Source organism: Barbatula barbatula (genome assembly GCF_947034865.1).
Source record: "Barbatula barbatula genome assembly, chromosome: 18".
NCBI lineage: Eukaryota > Metazoa > Chordata > Actinopteri > Cypriniformes > Nemacheilidae > Barbatula > Barbatula barbatula.
In genome coordinates, this window is record NC_136781.1 from 3,453,619 (window position 1) to 3,467,420 (window position 13,802).

Below are 13,802 nucleotides of genomic sequence, written 5' to 3' on the forward strand. Positions count from 1 at the left end.
CACATTGACCTTCAAGATAAAGATCACTCTGTAAAGTGCTTAATTTTTATTTCTCTTCTCATATAAATGTGTTTTACCTGCCTGAAGTATGTGTGCGGAAGCTAAACTAAAGAGGGCGTCCACCCACACGAAGAGGTTGTGTAATGCCCCAAGTGCTTTTTAAAAGGCCACTTTATTAGAATCATTTGATTTGTGCGGAGCTCATCGGGTGTCTTATAATAAGATACGTAATTATAAAAAAGAAAATCATCATTTTATATTAATTTAACCAAAAAATGAAAAGTAAAAAAACGTAACAGACTAAATATGGTTTTCCTTTTTTTAGCAATTGAGTTTGTGTGGTCGGACATCACCATTGTATGACTGGCCGAAATTATTCTTCGCAGGTTGAGGTTTTCTCATTTCACATTATCAGTTACAGTCTTTTCTCATTAAGAATATGCCACAGTCACACCTCAGTTATAGATTTACTTTAAAGATTTGTTCGAGATAGGCCAAATGATCCCAACTCGTCCTATAGCAGGCCATGCCTGCTCTGCAGAGAAAATCTCTAAAATGACTCATTCACACATGAAGAGACGGTGTGATTGGATTCCAGCACCCCCTCTCTCCGCAGATGAGCACAAGTTTGATCTTTACTAATTGATGCATCCCAGTTGCATGTATGCAAAGAACTATACCTTGAGCCAATTTAACTGTTCCACTCGCTGGGTTTTAATTGAGTCCACATTAAAATGTACTTATAAAATAATAATGGGCTTCCATGCAAATGATCCCATCCCAATATTGCCACGGCTGAATTTGCATATCCACAAGCAGCATGGGAGTTCAGAAATCAATATAGATGATTAATAATATATCGGGCCACAGGAATAATTAAATTCATTTCATGCAGAAACTCACTCAGGCTTGGCAAACGAAAGGTTGCCGTTTGCCACGCGTTAATTTAATACAAGTTGCCGGGATTGCGGTTTCAATTACTGGGATTGAAATAATAAGGTGTGTTAAAATTACACTTTCAAATATATGTTATTTAATTTCATTTGACTGAATACATTTAGGGATTAATCCCCCTTTCTTTCGGCATTAACATATTGCAGTAAATTGCTGAATGAAATTACTCCTTACAGTCGGCGGTTCCCATTTGAATACGGCAGATCGTATCAGTTGGGCTTAAATAATCAACATCTGCTCTCTTTCAGTCTGCCGAGCGCTGCCCCGCTTTCCACATACACAAATGCGGCGACACACGCTCAATAATAACCTCACGATAAATAATTTCAGCACGAAAACAAAGCCTTGGAAGTTTGTGCGTGAAAAAGGCTTGTCTTTAATGATTCATGGATTGACCAACTTTTGTATCTCGCTTAAATGACATAATTTGGCAAGATTTCATCAACTGCTCTTTTATGACAGTCTTGGGGAACCGGGATTCTCCGTAGAGTGATTTGGCTGTAGTGTGTCCTTCACTAAACCCCATTATAGGATTATAATGTCCTAGATTATTATCATGACTCTGTTAACAACTTTGCGATATTAATGTTAAGCCTAAAACGATTCGGGGAACCTCAATCACTTTAATGAACGTTTTGCAGGTGGCTGCTGAAACCATTTACTGTGTTTGTAACCTGTTTACCCACAATCCTCCAGTCTCCTCCGATGGGACTTACTGTCATTGTCTGGATTCACGCATTACCATTTCATTTCAAAAACAAACATCTTTCTCTCTCCCCTGTATTTTAACGACGATTTCACATCCCATCAGAATTTGGTTTGCATAATGAATTAATTGCATGCATTTGAAACTCCTCTGCGATTCGGGCTGATCGTCTTGAACCGCCGACACCAAATTATGGACATTATGTTTTCCGCAACCTAGTACATCTTGGGCATTGCCCAGGCATTGTCGACGATGCCCAGTTTTTGGTCTTTGCCCGTAATGAATGCACTCCAATATGTAATGACTGAGTAATCACATTACGTGCTGCATCTAGTTTGTGCAGACTGAGATATGCATCTGTGGCTCTGCGGTAATTGCCAGGCAGAGAATGGGGAGCGGGTGGATGGGGTGGGGATATATGCCCTCACATGGGAGATGCGTAGCAAATGATTATGCTGAATTGTTTTTGCAACAGGAGTGTCCGGCGTAATAAAGTTAATGATGTTGAAAGACACGGGTGAAAAGAATCTATTAAAATGCAGATGTTTCCATCTTTTCCCAGAGATCGGGTGACACTGTAAGCATGATCTGTGAATTTACTTCTAGACTGAGTGATTATCGTATTTTCACTGCTCATCTCTCTGAAATTCTCAGTGTGTTTATACAGACAGTCAAACAGCGTGTGGACCAGTGTGACCAGTCAGGTCAGTGGACCTTCCCAGAGGAAATGATTATGGCTCAGATGTGGTTCTTTTATAGCTCAGGAGATTTGATGGAGTTCTCAGTTTATTTAAGTATCAACTTAGTCATGGAATTGCGATGGAGAAATACAAATAGAAACAAATGAAGCAGTTGTAAAAATACATGAAGACAAAATGTAGAATCAGAATTTGGGTAAATTGATGATGAAAAATCTTTACATTCATACTTAGATCTTCAATCATGATTTTTGAATGCAGACTTGGCAAATCTAAACTCAAAGTTTGTGACATTCTGAAACTTTAATAAAGAGCGTGTAAGATTTTGGGTTCATTGCTTTTTGGTTACTACTGCTCTTCAAAATATCTTCTTTTGTATTCTGCAGAAGAAAGAAAGCAGATGAATTTTGAAAGAAATTATGATTTTTTGATTTGGGTGAACTTGGATCTTGGAACTTGAAATGTAAACTTCAGCACATGTTCTGCCAGGAAGACTCAATCTTGCATCACTCACTACGTATAGACCTAACCAATCATCACCTTCCGATCACCATCTAACACCGGAACATATAAGACCGCCACTTAAACTTTGTTTGCGTTCGCAGTTGAAGCAGCAGACATTCACCACCATCCTCCATTAACCCCAGGAGGGTTGGCTGCGCCCCTGCCTTCATCTCCAGGCAGGAGTGTAGCAATTCTTGACCCTCTGGACGTGAGCTACGGACGGGGCCTACGCCAAAGAACTCTATATCTACCATATTCAAACCTTGTCGCCGATCAGTTGTTTAATAAATGTTCATTGCTAAACATTTTGCCTCCCGGGTCTTTCTGGTAGAACTATAATAATTAACTCATCACCTGCGTTTCTTATGTCCTACTGTATTATGTGTATATGTATTGTGTATGGTCTGTGTACTGTAGATATAATATGGATTGTTATTTGTACAGTATTCAGAAGTACTGCAGACTTTTTCATGTCTGTAATGTTCTGTTGGTAATTTGATTTCAATATTTCACCACTCCAACAACTATTGTTTCGCATGTTAAAGCTCGACTCATTCTTAATGACTTGCTACCAAACAGAATCCAATGAATTTCACAAGCCCCCTCCTCCTGCTTGCCATCTCTCCTGTCTTATTCCACGGCACTCATGCTTTTTGTTTTCATGTTTAATTATACAGCTTCTGTGATTACCAGGTAAAACAAATTATGCGCTCCTCTGGCAGCAGATAAATCTTGGTTTCAATTTGCCGTAATGACCCATGTAATTTTTAAGCTGTGCCTACATACCCGCTCTTTTAACGGGCATCATTAGAGGGCCGGTGTATTAGATATACATTTCTGTGGCTTAATTTGGTCTCTCAGGAGCACTTGTAAGGATGCAGCTGCTTCTGCACTGCTACACGACGCCCTTAATTTATTTATTTTAAATGCTGTGATTAATTGAGTTCTCCAGGAACGCGAGACATCAGCGCCGCTCAGGTCAGAGCTCCTCCATATCTGCAGATTTCAAGAGAGAAGCGAGAAATGGTAATGAATACAAAGGGAAGAAATGTGGACGCGGTGTGCCGAGTGAATTATCTGGAGGGGAAGACAGAAGGTTGCACGCTTCTCTACAGACTCTCAGGTGTTTTATAGCACAGGATCATCCTCACAGCTTGGTTTTCCACGTTTTTTTTCAGGACAGAAATGTGGTCCTCGAGTCCAGCCGCACATGTGCACGTTCAACTTGAACTAAGCCTGCCTTATGTTTCAACCACAGATGACAAGTCGCTCGCTATATTCTTTATGTATGAAGTCAGCTTTATATCGTAACACATGTCTCCATATATAACTATTACAGCCAAAGCCCTGTTAAACATCTGCAGGGGTTCAGAGAGCGCCTCTTCGCTGAGAACTCTCCCTCCCTCTACAGTTTGCCGCTGGTTTAACACACGCCATTACCTCATCCACCAATTTCCTCTTCCCTCGGTTCCTTCCCGCCTCATGTCCAGAGTAAGGAACATACACCGACAGATCTCACACCCTCAGCGCTGTTGGCAGTTTTTCATCTCTCTCTCTCTCTCTCTCTCTCTCTCTCTCTCTCTCTCTCTCTGGGCAGAAGAGGAGAGAAAAGTCCTGCCTGTGTGAGGAGGTTCCACAGGGAGCGCCGGCTTTGGACGCAGGCCCAGATCAATGTGACCTAAATTCAAATGCGAATTAGAAGGCTGTCAGTAGGAAAGGACACTTCGCAAATGAGCTCAGACAGTGCGGGGCCTCCGGGGGCCGGCAGAACCTTGGCCTGGCCCGCCTTGCCGTTTTAATAAGTTCCAAATGGGCGACCTGGCTGTAGCAATTCGGTTTTGCGCCCCTCCACCGCTATCTCAGAGGCACCCAGAGCGCTGTACGTGTGCTTTACGGGGAGGGGAGGCCGAGCGGGGTATCCTCGCTGACATGACGCTTGCCAGCGCACCTGGAGCAACCTGCCCAAGGTCACTGGAGAACAGCGAGCCAGAGAGGAAATACCAGAGCTTTCTAATGGGAGTGAGTCTTGATTGCTGTAATGCCTTGAACTGGAACATGCACAGTGTCTGATGGATATATTATGTGAATTTTATGGTTCAGGTCAAGCTGTGAAACACAATAGTGAAGGGTGAAAATTCATTTGAGGGTTGAATTATCTGCAAAGAAAACGCTTAATTGGTCTTTCTATTCTGCGTTCTTGGACAGATGCAATAATAAACTAACAAATTTACCGCTTACGGAAGAAACGCACATGCACGGTACCAGACAAAGCCGCGAGCTCCCACACGCCGCTGTGTTATAGAGGTCACGTCTACCACACGGGGGTGAGAGAGAAACGAAAGCGAGATAATTCACAAACCCCATTCACGTCCCCCATAACGGCCTTTTTCTATACATACGGTGCAAGATCCATATGGGAACACAGCCCTTTTGATTGTTTCCAATAGCATATGCTAATTGTTGATTGTCTTCAATATTATATGCTAATTTTCCCGAATTAGCATAATTCATTAACATTTGGGTCCTAATTACACAACGAATAAAGCCGATCTCCGAAGCCGCGTTTGTGTGCCTCGACTTACTAATGCGCACGACGATTAATGCAGCTCCTATTTGCATAATGCTTAGGAACTTGAAATATTAAAAGCATCGTAGAGTGAAATTTGTGATTAGTCCCTGATCAAATGTTGTTTCTTCTCCTCATTTAAAACACGTTGCTTTGTTGCCCCTGAGGTGAGCTGGAAATCTGGCGTGTAGGTTTATTTACAAAAAGAACACATTTGCGAGCTAAAGACATGCCTTAAAATGCAAATGACAAAGGATTGGTGGTGTGTGTTTTTTTACAATTAATGATGTTCGAGTTGTGTTTGGAGGAAGTTTAGAGGAACAAACGAACGAGCGTTTTTGTGTATCATGACAACTGTAGATGTTTGATATTTGATCTTGTATTCTCTTTGAAATTCGCCGTTTTAACATGATTAATGAGGCCCACAAAGACTTCAGCCATATGAAGTTACAATGACATCCATCTATCTACAGTGCCCTCCACTATTATTGGCACCCTTGGTAAATATGAGCAAAGAAGGCTGTACAAATAAATCTGAATTGTTTCTCCTTTTGATCTTTTATTCATAAAATCTAAAATATTCCAACATTTCTTTAAAGTAAGACAATTTGAAGTGTGGGGAATATCACATTATGAAAATAGTTTTTCTCTAATACACCCTAGTCACAACTTTCTGCAGCCTCCCTTTTTGTGAAAAACAGCTCTAAATCTTTTATTTGATGTCTGACGAGATTTGAGAATATATGGCAAGTTGTCCGAGTCCATTCCTTCATACAGAATCTCTTAAAATCATTCAAATGTTGGTGCTCTCTTATCTTCAGTTCATCCCACTCATTTTCTGGAGTTTCTATGGCTTGATCTTGATTTTTGTTTATTTTGAACCAGTGTGCTGATGGAAGATCTAACCACAAAACAAAAATATAATATTTCTAGCAGCGCAAGTAAGGTTCTGTTTTTTATCTGCTTATATTTGATATGATGCCATGTATCTTTTTCTTGAACAGTGTCCCAAACAACTTATGGTGATGGAGGTGAAGTTTTCCTTTCCTTTCCAAAATTCAAATGATTACTGCAATTCTCCATTTGTGATCTTGGAAGAATCTTTGGCCACTCAAATTCTTCTCCTCGCTTTTCATTGAGACAATATAGACACACATCCTGTTTCAACCAGACTTTCAACATCCCCAGTCCATTAAAACTTCTTAAACATTGCCCTGATGCAGGAAATTCGATTTTTTATTGTTGTAACTATTTCCTTAAAGCCATTTGAACTTGTTTACTTGAACAGAACTATAATGCACATCAGAACTACAGTATATTCTTTGGTTTTATCCATTGTGACGGATGATTAAGGGGGTTTGGGCTTTGTGTTTCTAATATTTATTCTCCTGTCATGACTGAACAACATCATGTTTCTAGTCACGTTGGTGTGCTAAGAAAATGTAACTATCAATGGGAATAGACACTCTAAAAAGTTATACGTTGTCTCAACAACCATATTGTATTATTTTAAGAAGCTTTTACTTAAAAATACAAAAAATTTAACATTTCTAGCTTAACTTAAAATCTATTGTTCATGCAACAAAAAAATATAAATTACAAGAAAAACTCCAAAGTATGCATAAAGTGATTTTGAGTCGGCAAACAGTTAAAATTAAGTAAACCTCACATACATTTCCAGTTAAAATTCACTTAATGTTATCAGTAAAAATGCCTTGCGCCTGGAAAGTTTGATTATTCATGCATTTTTAAATAATAAGTATTTTTGGGGCATTTATATAGATGTTAATGAGATGTATAACAAAATGTAAGATGTATTTAGTATTATTGATTTTGTTTTGGAGTGAATAATATTTTTTTTTATTTTTTTATTAGTTTGCTTTGGTAAGCATAGACCCTGTTCAAACCATCATATTTCTACCACTATAAGGAAGACGCTCATCAGAAATGCAGAATGATGTGTGCTTCTGTGGAGAACCATTCAATGACTGAATGTTTGTTACAAAAATATACTTCACCATGCTATGTAAACATTAATGTAGATGAATGAAATATTTAAGTACAGCCTACATGAGCACTGTAAGTTGCTACATAATGTTTTAAGTAAAGAAGGTCAAGCGAACTGATATATTTTGCGTAAAAGCAAAAAAGATTCTTAAGTTATTTTGGTTAAAAATCTCCTTAAGTTAAATTTACTTAAAAACTATGATGCAAAAATGGTGCACATCTATCTGTCTGTCTGCCTGCCTGCCTGCCTGCCTGTCTGTCTGCCTGGCTTGCCTGTCTGTCTGTCTGTCTGTCATCACCCTCTACAAAAAGACCAAACTTTGTTTTGCTTCAGTCCGACTGCTTTCACACCTGGGAACGACTCCTCAGGATAGTATTAAGGGCCACACAGCGCGTCCCTGTGAGAAAGGGCCAACACAAAGGTAATTGAACAGAGCGACTCTCTCTCTTTCGCCGGGTGAGCCTCTTATTCGGCGGCTCCCCCTGAGAGTGCGAGCGGTAGAGATCTGGAGCCTTTAATGAATGGAGTGTGTCATTAAAATGATAACCATTTCCTCTGAGATCATATCCAATTTAAATGCATAAGAGAACAAGAAATGAGGTGAAGTACGAGGAAAATCGGTAATTGAAAAATCTCTGAGTTTTCTGCCATTCAAACTGTAAATTTAAAGCTTCTGAGAGAGAAGTTCTTGTTTGTAGATCCGCTGACTAGTTCCAATTACCCCTCTTTTTTCCAGCGTTTAATCCGTTCGGGAGCCCCTCTGAAAGTTCTTACACCTTTAACCCCTAAACCGCGATAAATCATTTCCCGCCCCCTCTTAGAGAAAAGTGATGCGCAGAAGAAATGTTAACATCTGCTTTAAGTGAATTCAAGTGAGGAACGATTACATTTAAGACGTTTGGAGAGTAGCTGAAATTCGAAAAACTAAAATAAGAAGGTTTATTGTGAAGGAAAAAGTCAAAATCCAAATAATTAAAAGAAAAGCATTTATACTTCATAACAGTGACAGTGGATATGAGCAGGCATGTAATGAGAAACAATTAACATTCACGCAGGAAATGATGGCATCAACCAGATGGTAAATTACACCGACTCATTTCATTCAGTTGTTAACACTGAAGTTTGTGTGCTTGTATGTGTCTGTAAACCGAAAGTGTTCAATGGAAAACAGCTAATCCAGGTGGATTTTTGGATCCTCATGAGAAAAAGCTTGCAACTCATTTCTCACAACTTCTCAAAGACAAGCCAAAAACATTCTCTGTCCAACCTGTACATTAATAAGATATAAACACAGGCAGACACGTTTGGTTTGCTGTGTACATGAACGTCATAATTGAAAGCCATTATGTCTTTAAACTTCACTAGGTCTTCTGGGAAACACTAATTCAGACAGTCGGAGATCATTAAGGTCTTTAGCTTCCTAATCTAACATTGTGTTCTTTACAAAATAATCTTCTTAAAGGCATTATATACGCTAAAAGCTCTTCATTTCCGATACATGATTTGGACATGGTTTCATTTAGCGTGACAAGCTTTGGAGCATTAAACTATATAATTGAATTGACCTCTGTCTCCTTGGCCTTAATATAATGAATCTTTTCTTCCTTGGAATCAGACCCATAACCTTTATACCACACCAATGCATTACCAGTCGAGCTAAATGAACATTCATTGGCTCATTTTTTTCAAACCAATGTGGATCAAAAATGGACAAGCTCATTTGTTGGGTTAAAAATTTTGCAATAATAGTTTTTCAGCCAAAATGCCCGTTTGTTTGAACCCGTTGCTTGGGCAAATACAAACAGTTGGATCCGTCCATTTTTAACCCGACGATGAGTTAAAATAGTTGAAATTATTTTTTAGAAACCATTGTTAGCATGTTTGCTTAATAGATATGCAAGCACAAACTTTCAGCTCTTTCCTCCAATCAAATGTCTCTATTAGGCTTGGCAACAAAACGCTTTAACACAAAGGCGCTCACCGCGAGATCTATATCGATGGGGGGTTCTGCGTGTTTATCAAAGAAATTACTGATCATAACATCACCCACATTGCTCTCCGAAGAGATGCCAGACCCATCTTGCATATTAGTCCTTGATGAGAAAAATGCAATTAAAATGTCAACTACTTTTTATTAGAATCTGCCCACCCCGCGGAGCTCGGCGTCCTCGAGAGTCCACTGCAGGCAGTCAAAGGATGGCACGGCAAAAAGATTGCGTCAAAATTAGCGAGGAGTTTCAACTGGAGAGGAACAACCAATCTGGCCCCTCTTTAGACATGCGGCATATGTTTCTCTGGAGAGCCGGATTAGTATCAACCTGTCTTTACAAAATGGTTTAATCTTCTTTTAACTGTATTCTGTAAGCATTGCAGTACTTCTTATCAACCTGAATTTAATCCGAATCTGAATTGGATCGTGAATCTACAGTGTGACTTAAGACACATGCTAATTTGTTTTACATTTTTTCAAAAAATTTGTAACAAGCAGACGTCTTTTACCTTTAAAATACGTAGACTGCCAACTTATATTTGATTTTGAAACTTACAGTATTTTTATCTGGGAACATTTGTCGAATTAATGCCAAATCATGATTTGTGTGGTTTTCCATTTTTAAGACACCAATCCCCTTACAATAGATTGAATGTCAATATTTTGTCAATGTTAATATCTTCTTTTTCATAAATTAAAGGGAAACATGTATTTGACGTTATATTCAACAGCTCTTACGACAACAAAGACATGCCACAAATTTATGAACACTTGAGGATTTTTAACAAACATTCATAGCATCCATGTTTAAAATCAGTGATGGTATCACACGTTGCAAAAAATAAACATGCGAAAATGAGGTACAAACTAACTGATCTAACCCAACATGTATTTACTTAAATACATGTACCGCAAATGAATATCATTATGTTGAAGCTGTGAGGCTCCTTCCTTTCCTCTTCATATCTGCTTCAGTTTTAAGTTGGTTAATTACATGAATAATTTACCTAAACAAACTTTTACTGTATAATAACCTTACAGAAATATCTTTGTTGTCTTTTGTCTGATAAGATGACACTGATGTTATGGGAAAAATGGAAAGGAGGAGGAGAAAGAATAGATCTTTTTAATGGAATTTAGCAATAGGTCTCTGGTGTGCTCATTAGGATGACCAGTTTGACTTATTTTACAGCCATTTGTAATTAGTATCCGTGAGAGTTATTGCCATAATCAGGCTAGCGTTGCTCCTTCCTTTGTTAACCATTAACTTTGCTGTTTTTTACTTGCTATATGAAGGCGGCCATTCGTTAACGGCAGCAGTTGTAAAACTAATAAAACTGTACGGTTCCTAAAGGAGAGCTTCATAATTTCATAGATATGAGATTTTTCTCGACCTTCACAATGAGCCCTGACAAGCCCGTCTTTTTGCGCTTGACCACACATTGGATACAAGTGTGATATGAGTGATAAATAATCTAAAAGTCATAAAGCTGATAAAATATTATTGCTAGAGAATAATAAAAACAAATACGACACCAGCAGCACATTATGACTTCAATAAATGATGATACAATTATTTGCGTTGCTTTTGGTTACTAGGCTAACTGTGTCATACAGCATCTAACAGATATGGGCGGAGACTCTCATCCTTACAGCCTCAAGTGCACCTGAGAAGGTATGCGTATACATCTTTTAAACAACAAATAAGAATGTATACTTTCAGTCTACTTTTTACAAACAAAAACCTTACAATTACACTTAAAAGGACTGACAGAAAAGTATATTTGGTCTATTCTTGTACTCGTTTACTCTAAGTATACTTTTCTCACTTTTACTAGTAGTTTATTGAGGGGTTAACTTCAAAATGTGCTATAAGCTTTAAACTATCATAGTAAAAATAGTAAACTACGTATTAATATAGAAATAATAGGCAGGCAGTATTAGTAAAGGCATAGTGAACGATGTGTATACCTCAGTTAATTTGTAGTAAGTTGCAGTAAAAAGGAAAACATAAAGTTTCTACATAATATTATACGCAAGTAAATTAAAAAGTGGGCCAATTTAATCTCTAGAAGTATTGAAATAGTGCTTACAAGTATATTACTAGTACATTGAAATGAATATACTTACTACATAAAGAATACTTAAAATATACTTGAACTTTAAAATTGATTTTAGATATTCTTATAGGTTTCACAAAACAGTTTGCTACCATCTTCTGCAGAATTGTTTCCCACAGACATAATTAGACATAAATACGCTTTTCCAGCATCACAAATGTTAAGTGTCCTTTCCACCCCTAAATATATTGACGTAGTTACAATTGACTCAACTGCATTCAAGACACCTCGGAAGTGGGATATTTCCCACAACAAACGCAGAAGTAACGTCTGGATTTACAGAAACAAGTTTTTAGCAACATTAAAACATTACAAGTATCCGTTAACATTCAAAGATCAACATTCCATAAATAATTTCAGCTTTAAAATGGAAAAGATCGAGTACGGGAAGGCAGCATTATTTACAATAATTAGTTGAAGGCCGCAATAGCTTTAGTTGGTCACGTGACATGCGAGTCATAACGCAGCGCGAGAAAAGAGTTCAGTTCTGAGCCGTGTTTCAGAATATTGATGAAGATCTGTAACCCAGGGGCTTTAGTATATCATTCACCATCACTCTCCGAGCCCAGGCCAATCTCTACCTTCTCCTGCACTGGGTTTTATTTCTTGCGCCTTTAGTGCCCAGCTAATGGCTTATTTATTACTTCCATACTTTATAAAGAGGATCCTGTGTGGCCTAATTAAGGGCCGGCCTTCTTTGGAATTCGTTGATAATTATGGGGCTTCGTTGTTTTAATATTAGTCCTTGCCAGGCTGGAACTCTTGTACGTTCTCAGTGTTCCCGGAGGGGATTTTTTATGGCCGCTTTCACTAAGGGCAGACTGATGGATCTCAGGCAGAGCGGCAGTGAATGTTTATACGGCTGCAGTGAAAGTTGAGTCATCTCAAGTCTCCTGTTTCAAAAGTCCTTCAACAATCTGCTTTAGCTGAAATATATATGAGAGCAGTCGAAGAACGCGCGATGATGAGGAGCCTTCGCAGCCAGTTCGCCACAAGCAACTCCGCGTAGCCATCGGAGAACTGCCTTGAGTTGCTTTTCCATGAGTTCAGCTGCTGTGTAAACATCCAGAATGACCTATGAAAGCTCTCGTGGGATGTATGAACCTATATGGAATATTTTCTAAAATGCATTTTGCTCCCAAACAGAGTTTCATACATATGCATGCATTTACACCGAAGCTGCATCGGTGCGTCTTTCCCACATGTGCATTTCATTAATGTTCAATATTACATCAGAATGTATACATTCAGTCTGTCTGTCAAAAATTACAAAGAGTTCGTAATATGAACAGACAGGAGATTTCTGAATGAATAGTTTGTCAGCTCGTATTTTACAGGAAGTTTATAGATCTTACAGAACGTTGTTCTCCTGAGACATCTCCGAATGTTCTTCAGATGTTCTTGTATTTTTGCAAATGATCTTTACTGTATTTCTGCATGCACAGTCTTTTATACTGTATAGTTAACATATACTGTACATACAGTAAGTCTGATGTATGAAAATATATGTCAGGCACATGTAGGCGTTCATATTTTCATGTATGGAATTGTGTATGAAAAATAAATGTCTGATTCAGGCTTGTTAATTTTCTAATGAACAAATAGTGGAAGTAGAAATAAATGCATATGGTAAGTTGACAAATGTAGACCTTTACGTGTCCTATGTTGTGACAGCAAAAATGGAGAAAAATAAGACTATTAAAAACCGTTAATAATATATTATTTAATTGATGTTTAAATTCATTATATTAATAGATTTATTTCATTGTAAGTGTTTCCTACAAGTTTGCTGTCACACCATGGGACACATTTAAGGTTTATGTGTCTCCATTCATAAAGTTTCATTTATAAATGTTATGCAAGGCCATATCCAGAAATGGGCAGACAGAAATATTGTGTTTGCTGCATAAAGATTAGTCACAACAGAATAAAAGTGTTTGTGTGTGCTGTGTATAATAATTATGTTTATATAAATACACACTTGCCATATATCTACAGTATATACTACATATATTATATATACTGTATTTATATAATATAATATTATAATATATTTTTATAATCTCAAAAGATTATACATGCATGTTTGTGTATTTATATATACATTATTATTATTATACACAGTACACACATGTATATATTATGTAAACAAACATTTTATTCTGCAAACGATTAGTTGCGACTTATTGTTATGCAGCCCCTAAGCTGCATAGGGTACCTCCAAAACACAATTCATCAACTGTCAAGAAGTTTTTA